Source organism: Mustela erminea, chromosome 10, assembly GCF_009829155.1.
Source record: "Mustela erminea isolate mMusErm1 chromosome 10, mMusErm1.Pri, whole genome shotgun sequence".
NCBI classification, from domain to species: domain Eukaryota; kingdom Metazoa; phylum Chordata; class Mammalia; order Carnivora; family Mustelidae; genus Mustela; species Mustela erminea.
In genome coordinates this window covers 32921268-32938291 of record NC_045623.1, presented here as the reverse complement: position 1 = coordinate 32938291, position 17024 = coordinate 32921268, and the positions used below count along the sequence as shown (strand labels likewise).

General features: G+C 43.3%; 1 long non-coding RNA gene across 1 annotated transcript in view; it reads right to left on the bottom strand.

Moving 5' to 3' along the window:
* Window positions 1-16514, bottom strand: part of LOC116567642 — a 20843-nt gene extending 4329 nt beyond the window's left edge. The window contains exon 1 of the long non-coding RNA XR_004276283.1: window positions 16357-16514. This is a non-coding gene — a long non-coding RNA (uncharacterized LOC116567642). The remainder of the gene's footprint in view (window positions 1-16356) is intronic.
* Between the last annotated feature and the right edge of the window lie 510 nt (window positions 16515-17024).

Here is a 17024-nt window from a genome sequence, read left to right as displayed (position 1 = left end):
AGTGAAACTCGAGGGTCTCTGGCCCCGGGACCGGGAGCTGCGAGTGCGCTCTTAAGGCGGCTTGCTGGGACACAAAGAGGGATGAGGAAGGTCAGCAAGGGCGCAGTTCCTATTTCTCCCTTTTCCCGCGCGCCTGTCTTGGGGTTAACCCAAGGCGAGTAGTAACTGGCGATCCAGTCGTGCTCTCAAACCAGCTTCTCCAGCATAAAAAGGCGATCCCCCAGCCATGCCAGGGCAGGGCGCGCGCGTGCTCAGGCTGACACCTCCTGCCTGAAGTCGGACCGGACCTGGGTCCAGGATTACTCGGCAGCTGCGCTCCGGGCACGAGGGGCAGGTGTGTCCTGAGGCGTCGGGCCAACAGAAACAGAGTCGTGGCTGGCGTCGTCCACGGATGGTTCCCGTCGTTGCCCGCGGGTCACGTGCCCCGGAGGCCATGGCCCAGAACAGCCAGCTGGCTTGCCCCTTCCTTCGTCCAGCGGCGCAGAGGGCTGGAAGGAGCCTAAACCCGAATCCTGAATGCCCAGAGGGGGATGGGACCCCTCCCCCGTCCAGGGCGAACAGCAGGCTTCTTCAAACAGCTTGTCGAGTCCCTCGGCATATGTGTTGGTATGTGGGAGGGGAATCCAGGAAGAAAGTACCTGGGCAAAAAGTCTGGGCAAAGGTGACAGAGAGGAGGTGGGAGAGACAGAGATCGACCACCTGCAACCTGCTCCAAAGGGGAATGGTTCCAAGAGTGTTAAGAAATGGATTGGCAGAAGAATACTGCTTAGAAATCCAAATTTCCCTACCACACTGCTGCCTGGAGTAGTCCTTTAGCCGCACAGTAAAACTAATTTAGCTTCCTTTCTCCTCCCCCATCCCCCATAAGGAAAAACTCAAGTGTCTTCTCGATATCTTAACCCAGTTGTTCTGACCTAAAATTAAAACACATCCCTTAGCAAGTGTTCACAGACAAGGGTGAATGTAGAAATTCTGCCTAGAAATAACGTTCTTTAGACCGAGGCTATTAACTATACAAGCTGCTTTTCTGCAACAAGATGAAAATTTCTAATAAAAGCCAAGAGTGACTGAAAGTACTACTAGTATGTTGTTTAGAGTACAGAAAAACAAAAGAGAAACTTCAATTCCTCCAAAATTTTCATTTTCTGGTAGCTTTAAACACCTCGGCATTTTTAAGATCCAGGTGCCATTTTATCAGTAATTTAACATAAAGATTGTTAACCGACAATAAATTTTAACAGTTCTCTTTGTCTTAATGATCAGTTTATTTTCCTTAATCAAAACAGGCATTTCCTTATGCTTATTTTAAAAATCTGAATTTCTTTTCAAAACACCCCACTGCCTGCCCACCCTGACTTGTTAAGGGGTATCTAAAAACCATATACTATGCATATTACAGTCATAAAAGATTACATACAAATTCACACTTTATTATATGTTTTCAAATATCTGAATTAGATTTTAGGTTCAATATTTTCTTCTAAGGTGGGAGGGTTGTTGGCATAAAATTGGCTAACAAATAATAGTTACATATAGGTATCTAGTAGTTTTTCTGGAATTAAGTACATTTTCAGTGAAATAAGCCTGAACTGATGAGGCTGCTTGGCAGCAGTAAAGCTGTGCAGGGAAAGAGACAGCACTGTTGCTGCAGGTAATTTTCATCCTGAACACAGTATATTTGTTTTTAAAATCTGCAATACTTGTCCAATAGTTGCCAAGACTTCCATCTCTGCTATGGATATGCATGTGTAGAGGGTCTGTGGTTCTGAAGCAGCAAAGGACTATGTGTTGCAAATGGCTCCATTCTGGGGTTTAGGAAAAACTTGGATGCTTTGCAGTTCTATGGCTCAGAACCCCAGCCGACATGAAATCCAAAGGTAAGATCTGCAGCATCCTCTACTCAGCAACATTCCTGATAGAGGTCTGTGGCTTAGACAGGACCCCTGGGCACAGGAGGAAAGACTGGGAAACATCCCACCTGTGGAAATAACAGCCTCATCTTCTTGGACAGGGCAAGGAGCAAACATCACACATTTATTTCTCCCACATAAAATCAGTTGGTTCTTTTTTTTGTTTTTACTTCATTTTATGAAAACAACATAGAAAAAGTCAATACAAAATGGGTCTCAAACTAAATACACAGAAATCAGGAAATTCAATTTTTTGAATTAAGTGTAAATTGTTTCATACACAACACATGGCAGAATTTCTTTGCAGCGAGCAAATTCACTGAAGACTGCAGATCTGCGTGTAACCACAATACGGTGTGTGGCAACCACGAGTGTGACTTCCCTTTCTTTTAGTCTTAATTACAGTATTATAGCAAATGGGGTTTCAGATCAGGCAAAATGTGATCTACCTGTAAATCCTATACAGTCTATGCCTGCGTATGTGCAACCTAAGCCTATAAGCTTATGTTTCTAAGATTAAGGGTAAATTTTAAAAGAAAATCTTTTGTTGATGGCTTTCTGATCTTATTCTAGCCAGAGACTTGGGTGAGCTATTTTTCTACTGTTTTGTCAGTGTTCCCAAGCTTCATTACGGCCACGAAGTTAACACAATTTAGGTCTAAGATGCTAGTAGACTTTCTGCTTGGGACCAGCATGAAGACCACTTTCCAATTTTCAAACTAATACCCATATATTCCTGCTGCAGTGAGAGCAGTAGGCATTTAGAAAGAGCAAAAAAAATTCTATGGACTATGGGGGTGGAGTGGGTAATATTGTCCCACTGTCCCAGGGTGGGGGGGCAATAATAATATTATTAATAATAATATTGAATCAGCTTAACTAAGTGGTCTTATTTTCAATGTTTAGAGAGAAACTGCCTCCCCAACTTCTTATTCTCAATTCTTGAGTTATAGAAAACAACTCTAAACCGCTTTATAGCTGTTTTCTGGAGAGCCTGAAGGCTGAAGACATTGTTTAGATAGATTCAGACATCATACAATATCAGTCCTTTGTGGAACAGGAGATTCTTTCCCAACCCTGGAAACAAAATAGAATTGGAGATTTCTGGGCAGGCAGTAGAAACCTCTACACAGAAATCCTGGGGAAGAAGTTTCCAAATTTCCCCAAGAGCTAACAGTCTCTACAAAACTAAGAGTGTCTGCATTTGAAAAGGGAGGAAATCCTGGGAGGATTTTCTGCTGAGAGTGCAGAATACTTGCATGGGTGTGTGGGGGGAGGCAGATCAGGGCCTGGTTGTTTTTTTGGACTGTAACCTATACAGGTGGGAGAATACTTCCTGGGGATTCTCTGGTGGGTCTTGGCTACCTTTAGGTAGCTTCTGAATGGCTATGGAATTTCACTTAAAGGCAGGTATGTGTCTGGCTCTCCAAAGTCAACCTTTACTATGGGAGAAGAGAAATCTCCTATGGAGGAAACCAGCCTTTTGATTTTTTAATCACATAACAATCCCCATCTCCTTGTAGGCCTGAAGAGAAATTCAGCAGGGTTGCCATTTCCTACTTGCTTTACACACCCCACACCAACTTACCAAGGGTGCTGCAGTGAAGATGGGAAAATAGTAGGTAAAATAAAGGGAAGGGAATTTGAGAAATAAGTTAAAAAAAAAATAAAGGGATAGAAAATACGACCTTCGAAGTAGAACAAATAAGTATTATTCAGCCTCTCCTTACACTACTCCTTCCCTCCCCTGTCTCCTGAAAATAAGCCACCAGAGTCCTCTAGAAGACTAAGTTTCTGCTCTTAAACGGCTCCTTTTCCAAGGAGGAACTAGGTCTGTTTTCTGATGTGGGGTCTCAGATGCTCTGTTATTGCAACTTAATTTTGTCATTGCTTCTTTTCAAAGATTATTTGGAATGAATTGTTTCTTTTGTTTACTATCCAACAAACGACCTCTGCTAATCTTATATTTTATCTCCCTAACATATGGAAAAGCTATTTATTCTAGCCAATCACAATAAAGTGAAGAAAACCCCATTTTATGGAAAAATATATATCACTAGTCTGTTGATCATTAAAGATATGATTACCAGTGAAAACCCTCTGAAGGTGGCACATTTATGCTTCTAGGAACAGATGGGGACACGCATTTTCCTTGCAAATACTTTTGAAATTGCTCTACTGGTAGCAGTATAAAAATGATATACAGATGCCAGGGCCGGCATGGCCAGGATGAGTGCGCCAGATTTACACAGTAAAGCCTTCACATGCAGGCTGTCAGTTTTGATTGATCTCTACTATACCTCAGGAACTTGTTGACTAGGTAGGGAAACAGTGCAAATAATTCACTGCAGCAAGTCAGATAATTCACACAACCAATCGGTCTGCTTCACTTTCTGGCTGTGACATATGAGCCTTCTCTACAAAGATGCATCATTTTCCAGCTTGAGCAATATTCAATGTCAGGGAAGGAAAGGTATTAAAGCCACACAAAAGGAGGTGGACTATCATAGCACCAGAAGTTGTTTTGGTGATGGAAGCCAGATTCAGCTCTAGTCTAAGTCCTATAAGAGTGTTCAGGCCCAATTGTCATTATCATATTGATTAAAAAAAAAAGTTCATCATAGTGCAATTTTAGGTTTAATGGCAACGGATCGGGAAAGAGCAAAGAATTATCCCACAAAAGCACAACATTCTTACCGCAGGGACGTTTCCCTGTTCCAGTTCGCTGATGGAGTTGATTAAGTTTAAATGAAGCAGACACTGGATAAAAGTAAGGGTATTGACCACTGGGCACCGCGATCCGTGCTTGAAAGGACCTGATACATGCAGAAAAGCAAGATTTGCTAAATGCTCTAATCTTCAATCAAATCTTACATCAATACAGACAAAGTTTGGTAATGAGAGATTCAATGAAGCATGCGGGAGAAAGAATTAATCCTCTTGGTCTAAACTGGCTTCAACTTTGAAGCTTGCTCCGAAGGAAAGACAGTTATCTAAATGCTAAATAAGAAACTTATTGTACTTTTCATGGCATGCTAATCTTTTGTCTATTTCATCTCTATTATGTGTATGCTCGTAGATTGCAGTTGTCATGGTGATTATATCAAGTCACCACGCTCAGGGGATGGTGGTGAGAAGCCAGGCACAGAGGTGGAAAAGACCCCCACGCAATCCACAGTATGGGGAGGGGGGGAAAAAAAGGAGAAAAAGAAGTAGGCGGGCACCCGATGCTTCCTAGGCTCCTTCACACCAGGCCCCTGCCTTGCTCTGGTTTGGGCCAGTACAGCTTGGGCCTTTCTATGCCTTTGTAGGCATGGTCCCCTAAGTGAAGCTAGCAGCATTTGGTAATAATGGTGGTCAGGCAACCTTCCTACCTCAAAAGCCTTTCCCATAAATGTTCCCAGCTTTTAGTCCAGAGACTCCTCCCTCTTCTCACGTAGTCCTCTTCTCCCTAGTGCTGCAACCAGACAGGTGGAGAGTGTGACAGGAGAAGGAATACAGAGAGGCAAGGATTCAGACAGTTGCCACTCACTGGCTCAGCAAAGTGGTACAAAGGGACGGGAAGGTGAATGATAAATTCCTAACTGCTGGAGGAATGCACAGGGAGAGGACCAGTGTGTAGGGAGAGGAATGCACAGGGAGAGGAGCAACCCACAGAGCCCTGGCAGGAGGTGGAAGCTATATGGTCACCCGGTCCTGGTGACCAAAGGTGGCCCTGGGCCCTTTATGTGTTTTACAAAAGTTGCCAAATTAAGATGGGATTATAACTGCTCCAGTCCTTGTCAGGGCTGAAAGGCTGGGAGCTTCAAATATGCCCCGGCAGTGTTGATGAAAAGCTTAAAAAGTAATAAAAGGGAGAAAAGAGCAGGAAAGTAACATGTATAACTCTTATTAAAGAGAAGAGCCATGGAGAGGTTGTGAACTTGAATCACTGTTTGAACTTTAATTTGTTCATTAACAGGATTTGCCCCTCACTGCGAATGTTATTACTTCCCTTTGCCGCTCAGCAAAAACTCTGGGCATAATGAAAGAGTCTGGCAAAAAGTTAAATGCCTGGTAATTAATTCATTTAATTGAAAAAAAAGGGGAAGAGAGAGAGAAGTCCCACTGCAGGAGTAGAAGACAGACAGGGTTGGAGGAGGGGGCAAGGCTGAAATCTGCATGGAGGCCCTCTCTAGATCTCAGTGCCACCCACCAAGGAGAGGAGACTTGGGTCTCTGATGAGGCTCTTTCAGCAAAATTAATGACAGCAGCACCCTGAATACCTCTGTCCAATGTCATCTGCCCATAATTCAAAACCCCTGGCAGTTTTCAGCCAGGAGCTACTATGAATGATCTGTTAGGGGGGTATGGATACCAAAAATCCAAAAATAATATATATTCCCAAAGCACCTCTCATTAAAAAGTAGGGAAATGTCTTTTGCTTTCTCTCCTTCCTTCCCTTAAACAGGTTTCTTCTGTAGTCTTCAGTTTCTAAGCTGGAATGAAAAGGAGTGTCAGGAAGTGGATATAATCTGCATGTTTGCATCTTAATACTAATGAGCCTTATAACATCATGCTTTCTTTCCACCTCCACACCAAGAGATAATTTAAATAAACTCAAGAGGTGAGAAATGAAATACACTCCTTGCCCGTGCTCAGAAGCAACAGGACTAAGCCGGCTTGTTTTGCCTCTAACCTCACAGGGCCTGTGTTTTCCTTTGTCATTCATCCCCTTCCTGTGTTTGTCAACCAGTGTGCACAACTCTCTTGGCCTGTGCATCCTCCTTCCAAGGGAAGAAATCCTTGGCTATAGTTAACTACTATGACACCCCAGACACCCCAGAGCTATTAGCACCATGTTGCCCTTGCCCTGAATGAGAGAACAGCAGAATTCATGAAATCAATGGTAGGTCAGTTATCCTTTCCTGCTTAACATGTTTAAGGCCATTGAAGAGTAATAGGTGCTTGCGATTTCCTCACGTTATAAAAAACTGGTGTCCATATAATCAGTGTGACTATGTTTAGAAATACAACTGTCTACCATGTATTCTCCTACTATAAAACTATTATGGGCAGAAAAAAAGAAGTGAGGAGAAAATGAGAGACAATATAAATAAAACCCTTAGTATCCAAAACTATTTCCTAGGTTTGTGTCTTTAATTAAATCATTTCTAAATCCCAGGGAAAGGACAGAATTTTCTCATGCAAATCAAAACGTCACCAAATAAAGTCATCAAAATTACCATTTTGCTAGCACCATCCTCCCCATTTAACCCAACGCCACTACAATCCTACCCTCAAACTTCATATGGCTACCAATGATATGTACTTACACTTTCCTGGAAACCAGTGAAAGGTACACACTCATCTTCATTAACAGAAAGGGGAAAGGAGATCTTTTAAAAGGCTTTTATTTGAGCTGAAGCAAGTTTTAGGAGTAATTTAACATTAAAGTTACTTCCCAGCTTTTACAGTCCCTGAATATTGACTGAGTTCTATTTTCCAAAGTTATGGGTCTATACTAATTTTATTATGGGCAACTGACATTAAATATTAGGAGTCTACACACAAAACAAATGCTCTCTACCTCCACACTGTTTAGTCCTTAGCTCCTTCTATGAAAAAAACTTTTAAAAAAAAAGTTTTTTTATTTATTTGAGAGAAAGAGAGAAAGAGCACAAGCAGAGGGAGAAGCAGTCCCCCTGCCAAACAAAAAGCCTGATGATGCAGACCTCAATTCCTGGGATCATGACCTGAGCCAAAGGCAAATGCTTAACCATCTGAGCCACCCAGGCGCCCGTGAAAGAAACTTTAGAGAGACCACATCGACCACATCTGATCACCCTTTCACTATCCCTAATCTATACCTCTGTCACCTTACATGTACAAAATGAATTTCATCCTTCCTCCAAAATAGCTTTCAGAATGCCTTACTTCACTGGAAAGCCCTTGATAGCTCTCATAGCCTGCAACAACCCCAGCTCCTTAAATTGGCCACTCTCTGTAACTGGACATTTCTTGTTTGTTTCCCACTACTAGCCTGCACAAGGCAAGACAGCTTTTCAGACAGACAGCCCTCCAATTGTCCTCTGAAAATCCCAGATGGATTATCTTCATTTTATTGAACACTTCTGAGGTGTCAGGGACCATGGTAGGCATTACAAACATCATATTTAATCTCTTCAACTAAATGAGATATAGTTATACCCATTTTAAGGTTGTTAAACCAAGACTAAAGAAGTTAAGATACTTGTCCAACCAAAATCTCACAGCAGAGATAGGATTCTGTGCTTTTCTGTCTGGCACAAAAGCTGGCTTACTTCCCACTCTGGCATACTCCCACCCCTACTGTAGTGTGTGTTCTGATCACTGCTTCTTCCTGCCATCTAGGATGCCTCAGCTGCACCATATATATCTGAACCCCATCCAGACTGTAAATCCCAGAGAGAAATTCCCACCTCTATCTTGAAATCTTTCATCATCATCCTAGTCCTTGACGGACTGCTGAACTCTTCATTATCTGCAGCACTTACATGTCACGCCTATTCTCTGCCCTGTATGGTCTTGTCAGTTTTATTTTACTCAGTCCCTTCCAACCACAGTGTAAGCTCCTTGAAAATGGAAATTTCTTTATACTCTTCCCTCACTCTCCAGAGCCTAATAAGATAGCTCCATTTGCTGAGCACACATGCTAGGTACAACAGTCCTAAAAGGTAGAATCTACTGTCACTTTGCAGATAAAGAAACCGAGGCTCAGAGAGATTAAGACACTTGCCCAAGCCACTTAGCAAGTAAGTAGTAGATGTGATACTGAAACGCAGACTGTCTGAATTGAACGCCCCAATACACTATACTGACTCAAATACACTGTGCCTCACAGAATGTGAATTTATGAAGCATCACTGTGTGGAAGATATTCAACAAATCTCCAGAAAACATCCCTCTAACCAATGACTTCAGACAAGGGGCACCATTTTTACTCTTTAGTAGGGTAGATCCTGAAACTCAACAGAAAAAAAGATGAGTGTATACCACCCCATAATGTCCCAGACCACCCTTTCCATTTTCCCATCTCCTCTTGAAGCCATGCCCCATGTCGGTGGGAGCCAATGATGCTGCCTGTATCTGTACTGGTGTTTCTGTGAGAGAGGCAAACTGTTCTTTCCCCAGCAGTCTTGGCAACTTTTAAATACAAAGAGGAAAGTAGGAACAACTAAAAGATATGAGTGTTAATTTTTTTAAATGGCCTGCAAGGGATTGGGGAGGAAGTTTTGCTATCTCTGCAGCAAAAATGGATTGCTGCTGTGGAAAGAATAACAATTGCTGAAAAATGTCCACAGCTGACCAATTAAGCCAATATAAGGAACTTCAGCCAGCTTCTGTTCTCCCCTAAGACATGAAAGTAGCAATGGGAATTAATGAAATCTCTGAGAAGAAATTCTGAGAGCACAAGAATCAAGGCATGGAAGTCTGGCTACTTTTCCCCACATGCAGAGCTTGCCTTCAGTGCCAATGCTGAATATCCGGACTTGATAGTATTAAGCAAGCTGGCAGGTTTCTTTATACTCAACAGGTCCTTAGGAAGCATTTTTTTTTTTTAAAGATTTATTTATTCTAGAGAGAGATTGTGCACACATATGAGTAGGGGCAGGGGCAGAGAGAAAGGGAGGGGGAAGAGAGAGAACTCAAGCAGACTCCTGCTGAGCACAGAGCCCAATGTGGGGCTCCATGAGGGGCTCAACACAGGACTCAATCTCATGACCCTGAGATCATGATCTGAGACAAGCCAAGAGTCAGATGCTTCATCAACTGAGTTACCCAGGCATCCCTTTAGGAAGCAACTTTTTTTTTAAGATTATTTATTTATTTATTTATTAGACAGAGATCACAAGTAGGCAGAGAGGCAGGCAGAGAGAGAGGGGGAAGCAGGCTCCCTGTTGAGCAGAGAGCCCAATGTGGGGCTCGATCCCAGGACCCTGGGATCATGACCTGAGCCGAAGACAGAGTTTAACCCACCAAGCCACCCAGGCACCCCAGGAAGAAATTTTTTTTTTAAATATCTTGCAGGGGGATCTCTGGGTGACTCTGTCAGTTAAGCATCTACCTTTGCTCAGGTCATGATCGCAGGGTCCTGGGATTGAGCTCCCTGCTCAGTGGGGAGCCTGCTTCTCTCTGCCTGCCATTCCCCCTGCTAGTGCTCTCTCTCTCTCTGACAAATAAATAAATGAAATCTTTAAAAAAAAAAAATCTTGGGGTGCCTGGGTGGCTCAGTGGGTTAATGCCTCTGCCTTCAGCTCAGGTCATGATCTCAGGGTCCTGAGATCGAGCCCCACATCGGGCTCTCTGCTCAGCAGGGAGCCTGCTTCCCCCTCTCTCTCTCTCTGCCTGCCTCTCTGCTTCCTTGTGATTTGTCTGTCAAATAAATAAATAAAATCTTTAAAAAAAAAATCTCTTGCAGGATACCTGGGTGGTTCACTTTGTTAAGCATCAGACTCTTGATTTTGGCTCAGGTCACCATCTTAGGGTCATGAGATCAGGCCCCACGTTGCGTTCCAAGCTAGGTATAATGTCTGCTTAAGATTCTCTCTCCCTCTCCCCTCTTCCCCCCCTATGTGTGCAGTCTCTCTCAAATAAATAAATAAATAAATAAACAAACAAATAAATCTCTTGCAGAAGAGAATACTTGGTAACAGGATACTACTTCTGATGAATCTGAGTAAGGAGGAATAATGATTGCATTATTCACTCATCTCTATTACCCATGCTAAAACTACTGTACTCTCCCACATTCCCAAAGGCCAGGTTTCCATCTTCATTTATATTTTGGTTTAAATATCTTTACAGCTCAAGGTCTATGACCCTTACCTTTACCTAAAACCTGTGTAGTGGCACACAAAATTCTGCACTTGCACAGTACTTAATAAATCGAGTTCTTCCATTTATTCCATCTCAGATGAGGCTCAAAACCACACCCAGTGGGTATTATTAGGATACACATTTTGTTTATAAGGAAACTAAAATTTTCTTCAAGTAACACAATTGGTACACAGTAAACCTGGTCCCCACTTCTGGCCTAGGATTCTACCACATGATACTTCCCAGTATCATGGGCAATTTCCCACCTTTTCTATATTTTTGATCCACATGTAAACTTTGTAAATCTAAAACCAAGAGTCCATCTCTATGAAAGAGACGGACTTCAAACTACACCAACCACACTTAATTCTATTACTACTACCTGGGGCCATACTAAAAGCCCCTACTCCAGTCTTGAAGCTATAAACACTATAGGCAAAAATTTAGTAGACTCAACATAAGAAATATTTGGATGGTTCTTTTTTTTTTTTTTAAGATTTTATTTATTTGACAGAGAGAGATCACAAGTAGGCAGAGAGGCAGGCAGAGAGAGAGAGAGAGAGGAGGAAGCAGGCTCCCTGCTAAGCAGAGAGCCCGATGTGGGACTCGATCCCAGGACCCTGAGATCATGACCTGAGCCGAAGGCAGCGGCTTAACCCACTGAGCCACCCAGGCGCCCCGGATGGTTCTTAATCTATAGAAGATAAGTAGACATGATAGTTATGCTATCCATTTAAAAAAAAGGTTAACATCATGTCACCTGTTTTTCCACAACTGTCATATATATTGAGGGTATAGTCCTTGTACTTATAAGATTAGTTTTGTCTACTTAATGGACAAACAATCCAGAGTGTACCCAGAAAATATCTGGAATTGGATCTGTCCACCTTGTTGACTGACCTTTTAGTTTGGAATGTAACCCTGGTATCCAGGACCCAGCAGGTCCCCTTCCCCAATTTCTGGGCAATATCCAAGCTCATTAAAGCAGACAGAACTCAAATTTCCAGGCCTTATAAATGGCTGAAATAAGGACATTCTTTTTGTGTCAGCTCAAGCTTGGTTAATCTCCATATCCAATCTAACTCTGGGGTGAAAGAGAGGAACACATTTGTTGCTTTGGGACTGTTGCTCTATTTTTTTTTTTTTTTTTTAATCTGCTGGCTGACCTTCCCTATGTAAGTGCACCAGCATTTGTAACATTCAGTTTAAGCAGGAAAGCTCTTTCATCTTTGTCCCCTGGCCTTGATCTCTCATCATTATGGTCTGGATGCCTGCTAATCACTAATGATCCTGTGGACCTTTTATATAATACTGAGGTATTAGAACTGAACTGGTATAAAAATTGCTACTCAGCTAATTACATTCTTTCTGCTTTTCTTGGTTTTCCATATAGTCTCAGCTGGAGTTGAATCTGAATTAGTCCCTCAGATTTTAAATTGTTTGCTGGTGGTTTCTGGAAAGCACTTATAAACTCTTCCCTCAAATGAATTCAACTAATTATAATTCAAAAGCCCCAGGACATAGCTCTTACCCTCTACCTCTTTCTTTTTTCCTTATCTTTCTATTCCCTTTCCCATATTCTGGTCTTGAACATCATGTTTAAATGCACTGGGTAAGGAGTTTCATGATTCTGTATTTTGATAGTATTGTTAACTTACAGCAGTATACAGTGGTTCTAGGACACATCTACTTTAGGGTCTATGTTCACAACCAACTACTAAAAATGACAAGTGTTTCAACCCAAAAGTTACACTTAACCTATAGTCTAAGGATCACTTAATTTTTTTGTTAATGGTAAATGGCTTGCTCACAAAATAGAATACAAGTGAAATTTGGTTTCTTAACTGAGTAAGATTCTTTTATATTTCAAGGAGTATGGAGCACCAATTCTGTAGAATTAAATAGGGCAATCCTGATTTTAGCCTGACATCTTGAATTTTTCCTAGCCACTTCCACATTCTAGAACTTAACAGCTTTTGTAATCATAGCAGCAAAACTGAACTCTCATAAAATTCAGATCAACCAAATTTTCAACACAACTTTCTGAATATGGCTGTATACACTGTACTATAAGTAACTGTTAAATTAAAAATTCGTTGACAATCAAAGAGAATGTATAGCTCTAAATGAGAATTTTTCTTAGCAGTTACTTTTATTCCAATGGTGCTGCCATTATTCAAACTATGTTTACATAATGCCTTTAGAACTAGTTTAAAAGCTGCTAAAGAAAGCCATCTAATTGTCTTTCTGATTGTTTTGACCCCAAATTATATTACCCTGACTAGATCACCCCCCCCCTCACTTTCCAGGGCATTGAAGGTCTTTTTTTTTCTCTTTTTTCTTTTTTAGATTTTATCTATTTATTTGACAGAGAGAAAGAGCACGTGTCCAAGCACAAGCAGGGGGAGATGCACGAGGAGAGGGAGAAGCAAGGTCCCCACTAAGCAAGGACCCCCAGTGCAGGACTCAGTCCCAGGACCCTGGGATCATGACCCAAGCAGAAGGCAGACCCTTAACCAACTGAGCCACCCAGGCACCCTGGGTACTGAAGGTCTTTAAAGGAAGATGACTTACCACTTCCTAGGCTTTTTAACAAGATGTGCTGTGAGTTTTGAAAAAAGTGACTAATGAAGACCTCCAAGATAGATTCGATTAAAGGCAGCAATGAACACATCATTAGAATAAATGACAGACTTCCAAGATGACTAGCTAGATAAAAACACACTATAATATATATGTAAGTCCTGGTATGTTTGACTATATCAATTTATATTCATATCTTGGTTATATAGTTTCAGCCCTACAGCACATATTTTAGAGTTAAAGATAAAATTATTCTTGTTTTAAAAGATTTTATTTATTTATTTATTTGACAGACAGAGATCACAAGTAGGCAGAGAGGCAGGCAGAAAGAGAGGGGGAAGCGGGCTACCAAGCAGAGAGCCAGATATGGGGCTCAATCCCAGGCCCCTGGGGTCATGACCTGAGCCAAAGCTAGCCACCCATGTGTCCCATGAAAATGAATTTTAACCAGGTGTGCTTGTGACTTGTGACTACTTGAGATATTTTTTGTTTGCTTGACTTAACTGTAGGCAGTTCTTTTTTTAGGTTGTAGGGAAAGGGGTATGTGGTTTTGATATTTTAAAAAAGATTTTATTTATTTATTTGACAGACAGACAGACAGAGAGATCACAAGTAGACAGAGAAGCAGGCAGAGAGAGAGAGAGAGAGAGAGGGAAACAGGCTCCCTGATGAGCAGAGAGCCCGATTTGGGGCTTGATCTCAGGACCCTGAGATCATGACCCGAGCCCAAGGCAGAGGCTTAACCCAATGAGCCACCCAGTTGCCCCTGTGGTTTTGATTTTTACTAAAAATATAAGGACTTCATTCACATAAAACCAGTCAGCCCAGCATATCATGTAAGGAGCCAGACCTTTTAGGGAAAACTATACATTCTAGAATAATTAAAAAGGGTATTGTTAGTCCATTCAATGATGCAAATCCTTTAAACTTTGCTTTTAAAGTCTTAAGGAGAAAAAACAAAACAAAGCACAGGGCACTACGTGGGAATAGGGCACAAGCTGGAGAAAACTCTCAACTTCTAATTTTTCCTTCCTTGATTTACTACTTAAGAGTAATCAGTCCTATTTTTCTTTTGTATACATGAAAGGCCATACTTTTTAACTCTTTCATATACTCCTTGAATTTCATGGAGCCAAGAGAAGATTCACATAGTCTAGTTGCACTTCAGCAATTAAGTATTAGTTGCCTATGGGCATCCTGTTCAATGGCTAAGGGAAATGGAGGACCTATAACAAATAATGAATAAATACTTATTGACTTAATGAATAAAGAAAAGAAAATCATATCTTGGACCAACACATGTGGAGTCCACTGTAAAAGTGACTCCTACAGGATTTGGTCCATGTAAATACAGTTTACATTATATAATAGCAAGCCTAAAGCAGTTGGTTAGATTTGGATCACTTTCAGATTTCAGAATTCATGCCGGATTCTGGACCCTAACAATACTTTTGAACGTAATCACTTATTTTAAGGGACTCCTTATATAATCAGAGTCTTTAATACCCAAGAGTAATACCCAAGTAGTCACCAAGACTGCAATGTTTACCTGACTTCCATACCTGAAATAAACTGATCAATTCACATACCCAGCACTTGTGCTGAAAACATACAGTCTCTCATTTAAGCTAGCAGATGATTTTCTTTCACAACAAAGGTATAAACACAACTAGTTTCCTCACTTTTCCAATCATTCCAGTTTTAGAAGATGTTTAGTTTCCTAAATAGAGCCTTCTCACTGACTATTTGGTAGGACCAAACATCTTTGTTCCTTGGGGTATATGATAGAATAGGAATAAGACAAGACCCTCCTCCTTCCTGGGGGGACTTCTGTGAGTATATTGATAAATACCTACAAAAATGATAAATGCTACTACCTCTTTCAGCATTTTGAAAGATGTCAACCAAACACAAAATATTTTTGGTGTGTGAATTAAAATGCCTCTTACTGATGTCTCAGAGGTTTCCTGGTAAGAGAGCGTGTCAAAAACTGGCTTATATATTATCCGTCCTCCAGAACGCGCACTGACATCACACTTCATAATAGCTTGGTATGATGACTGCTGTCAAAATCGCCTGCATGGAAACATCCGTGCCCTAGATTGACATCGTGTATTAGCGTGACAGAGGACTAAACAACTAAGAACGCCGCGCGAAGCCCCGACTCTGAGCACTTGGGATAGAGGGGTGTGTTATGTGTGAGCTGAAGGGCCTCGACCCTTCTTACGTTTTAACTTCGGAGGAGCATGAAAGTTGCCAGGGGCGTCTTGTGGGCGGGGAGGGGAGACCAGAAACGCAAATGCCTGCGACAGGAGGAGGAACCCCCGCCTCACCCCCCCCCCAAATTCGAAACCCATCCAGGGCTGGGGCTTTGGGTCTCCCTTTTTCATGACCGTCACACAACGGCACACATTTCGCTGGGAAATAAAAACAAGATGAGGGTCTAGGGGAGCGACACGCTCCAGATCCAGCTAAGGGGCGGAGAGGATGCGGTCACCTAGGCTTTCCGGCCGCCGCTCTCGCTGCGTCCTCCGGGGCGCGACCCGCCGCCCTCCGGACGTGGAGAATGGGACACCCCGGCACGGCCTCGGGTCACCAACAGGACGGACCCGCGCTCTCCTTGCCCTTCTCTGGGGTTTGCGGTGGGCAAGGCCCGCCCCCCCCCCACACGCCAAGCCTGGGTCTGTCACAAGCCCTCCTCCCCAACTGCGGCGTGAGAAGCAGAGGTACCCGAGCCGCGGACCCCAACTGCACACAAAGCCCCCAACGGGGCCGCGGCGACTCCAAGCCTCGCTAATCCCGCTCCCGGTGCTCAGAGAGCAGCGTCCCGCGCTACCATGTCTCCCCCTACCCCCGCCCGGGGAAGCCCGGCTAAGGGGAAGCGACAAGCAGGAGGAGAAAGGGAAGCCCTGCGCATGTGAGCCCCCCGGCCCCAAGCAGGGCCCTCGGCCCGGGGGACACTCTCACCTCAAAAGAACAGGCGCTGCTGCCTGCGGGGGGAGGAGAGCGGGCGGGGAATACTTACACCGGGTTCGGGCCGCACGGGGACCTCGTCGGGAAGGACGCGCGGGTTGGAGAGCGGAACCCTAGCCGCTTGCGGCCGCGCCGCCGCCTCAGAAGGGAGGCCTCTACCGTCCGGCCTCGGACCTGCAGCTGCCGGGCGCGCGCGCGCACGTTCACGCGCGCGCCACATCCAGCCCCGCCCCATCCCGCCGGCCCCGCCCCGCCGGCCTCCTCCTCCGCCCACTCCCACCCCTCCTCTCCGCCCCCGGGTGCGATCTGCGCTCTCCCGGAGACGTACGCGAAGCGACATGGAAAACCTTCCACCAAAATGAGCTGTGATATCCTTTTGATGGCTATAATTTATTCCAAATCGTCCCTGGACTGAAACGATCAATTAGCAGCCCGAAACGCACTGTGAAGTAAATTGTCACACTCTCTATTACAGGATGGTTATCATATATTTATAAGGTGTGTTTTCTGCAATCAGAACCAACAAGGTGTTGAGCGATCAGTCATAAATGCACTTCTTCAAGAAGAGGAGAGAGAAGCTCTAGCATTGTGTGGCGAGGAAGAAAATCTTGTGACAGCTATTACCTCTCCCACCCTTTGCCCGCGGTGATATTTCCTCTTGGCATCTAGGAAGTGCAGTGAGGCAAAAGCCCTGCACCCACTCTCCAGGCCACTCGTGTG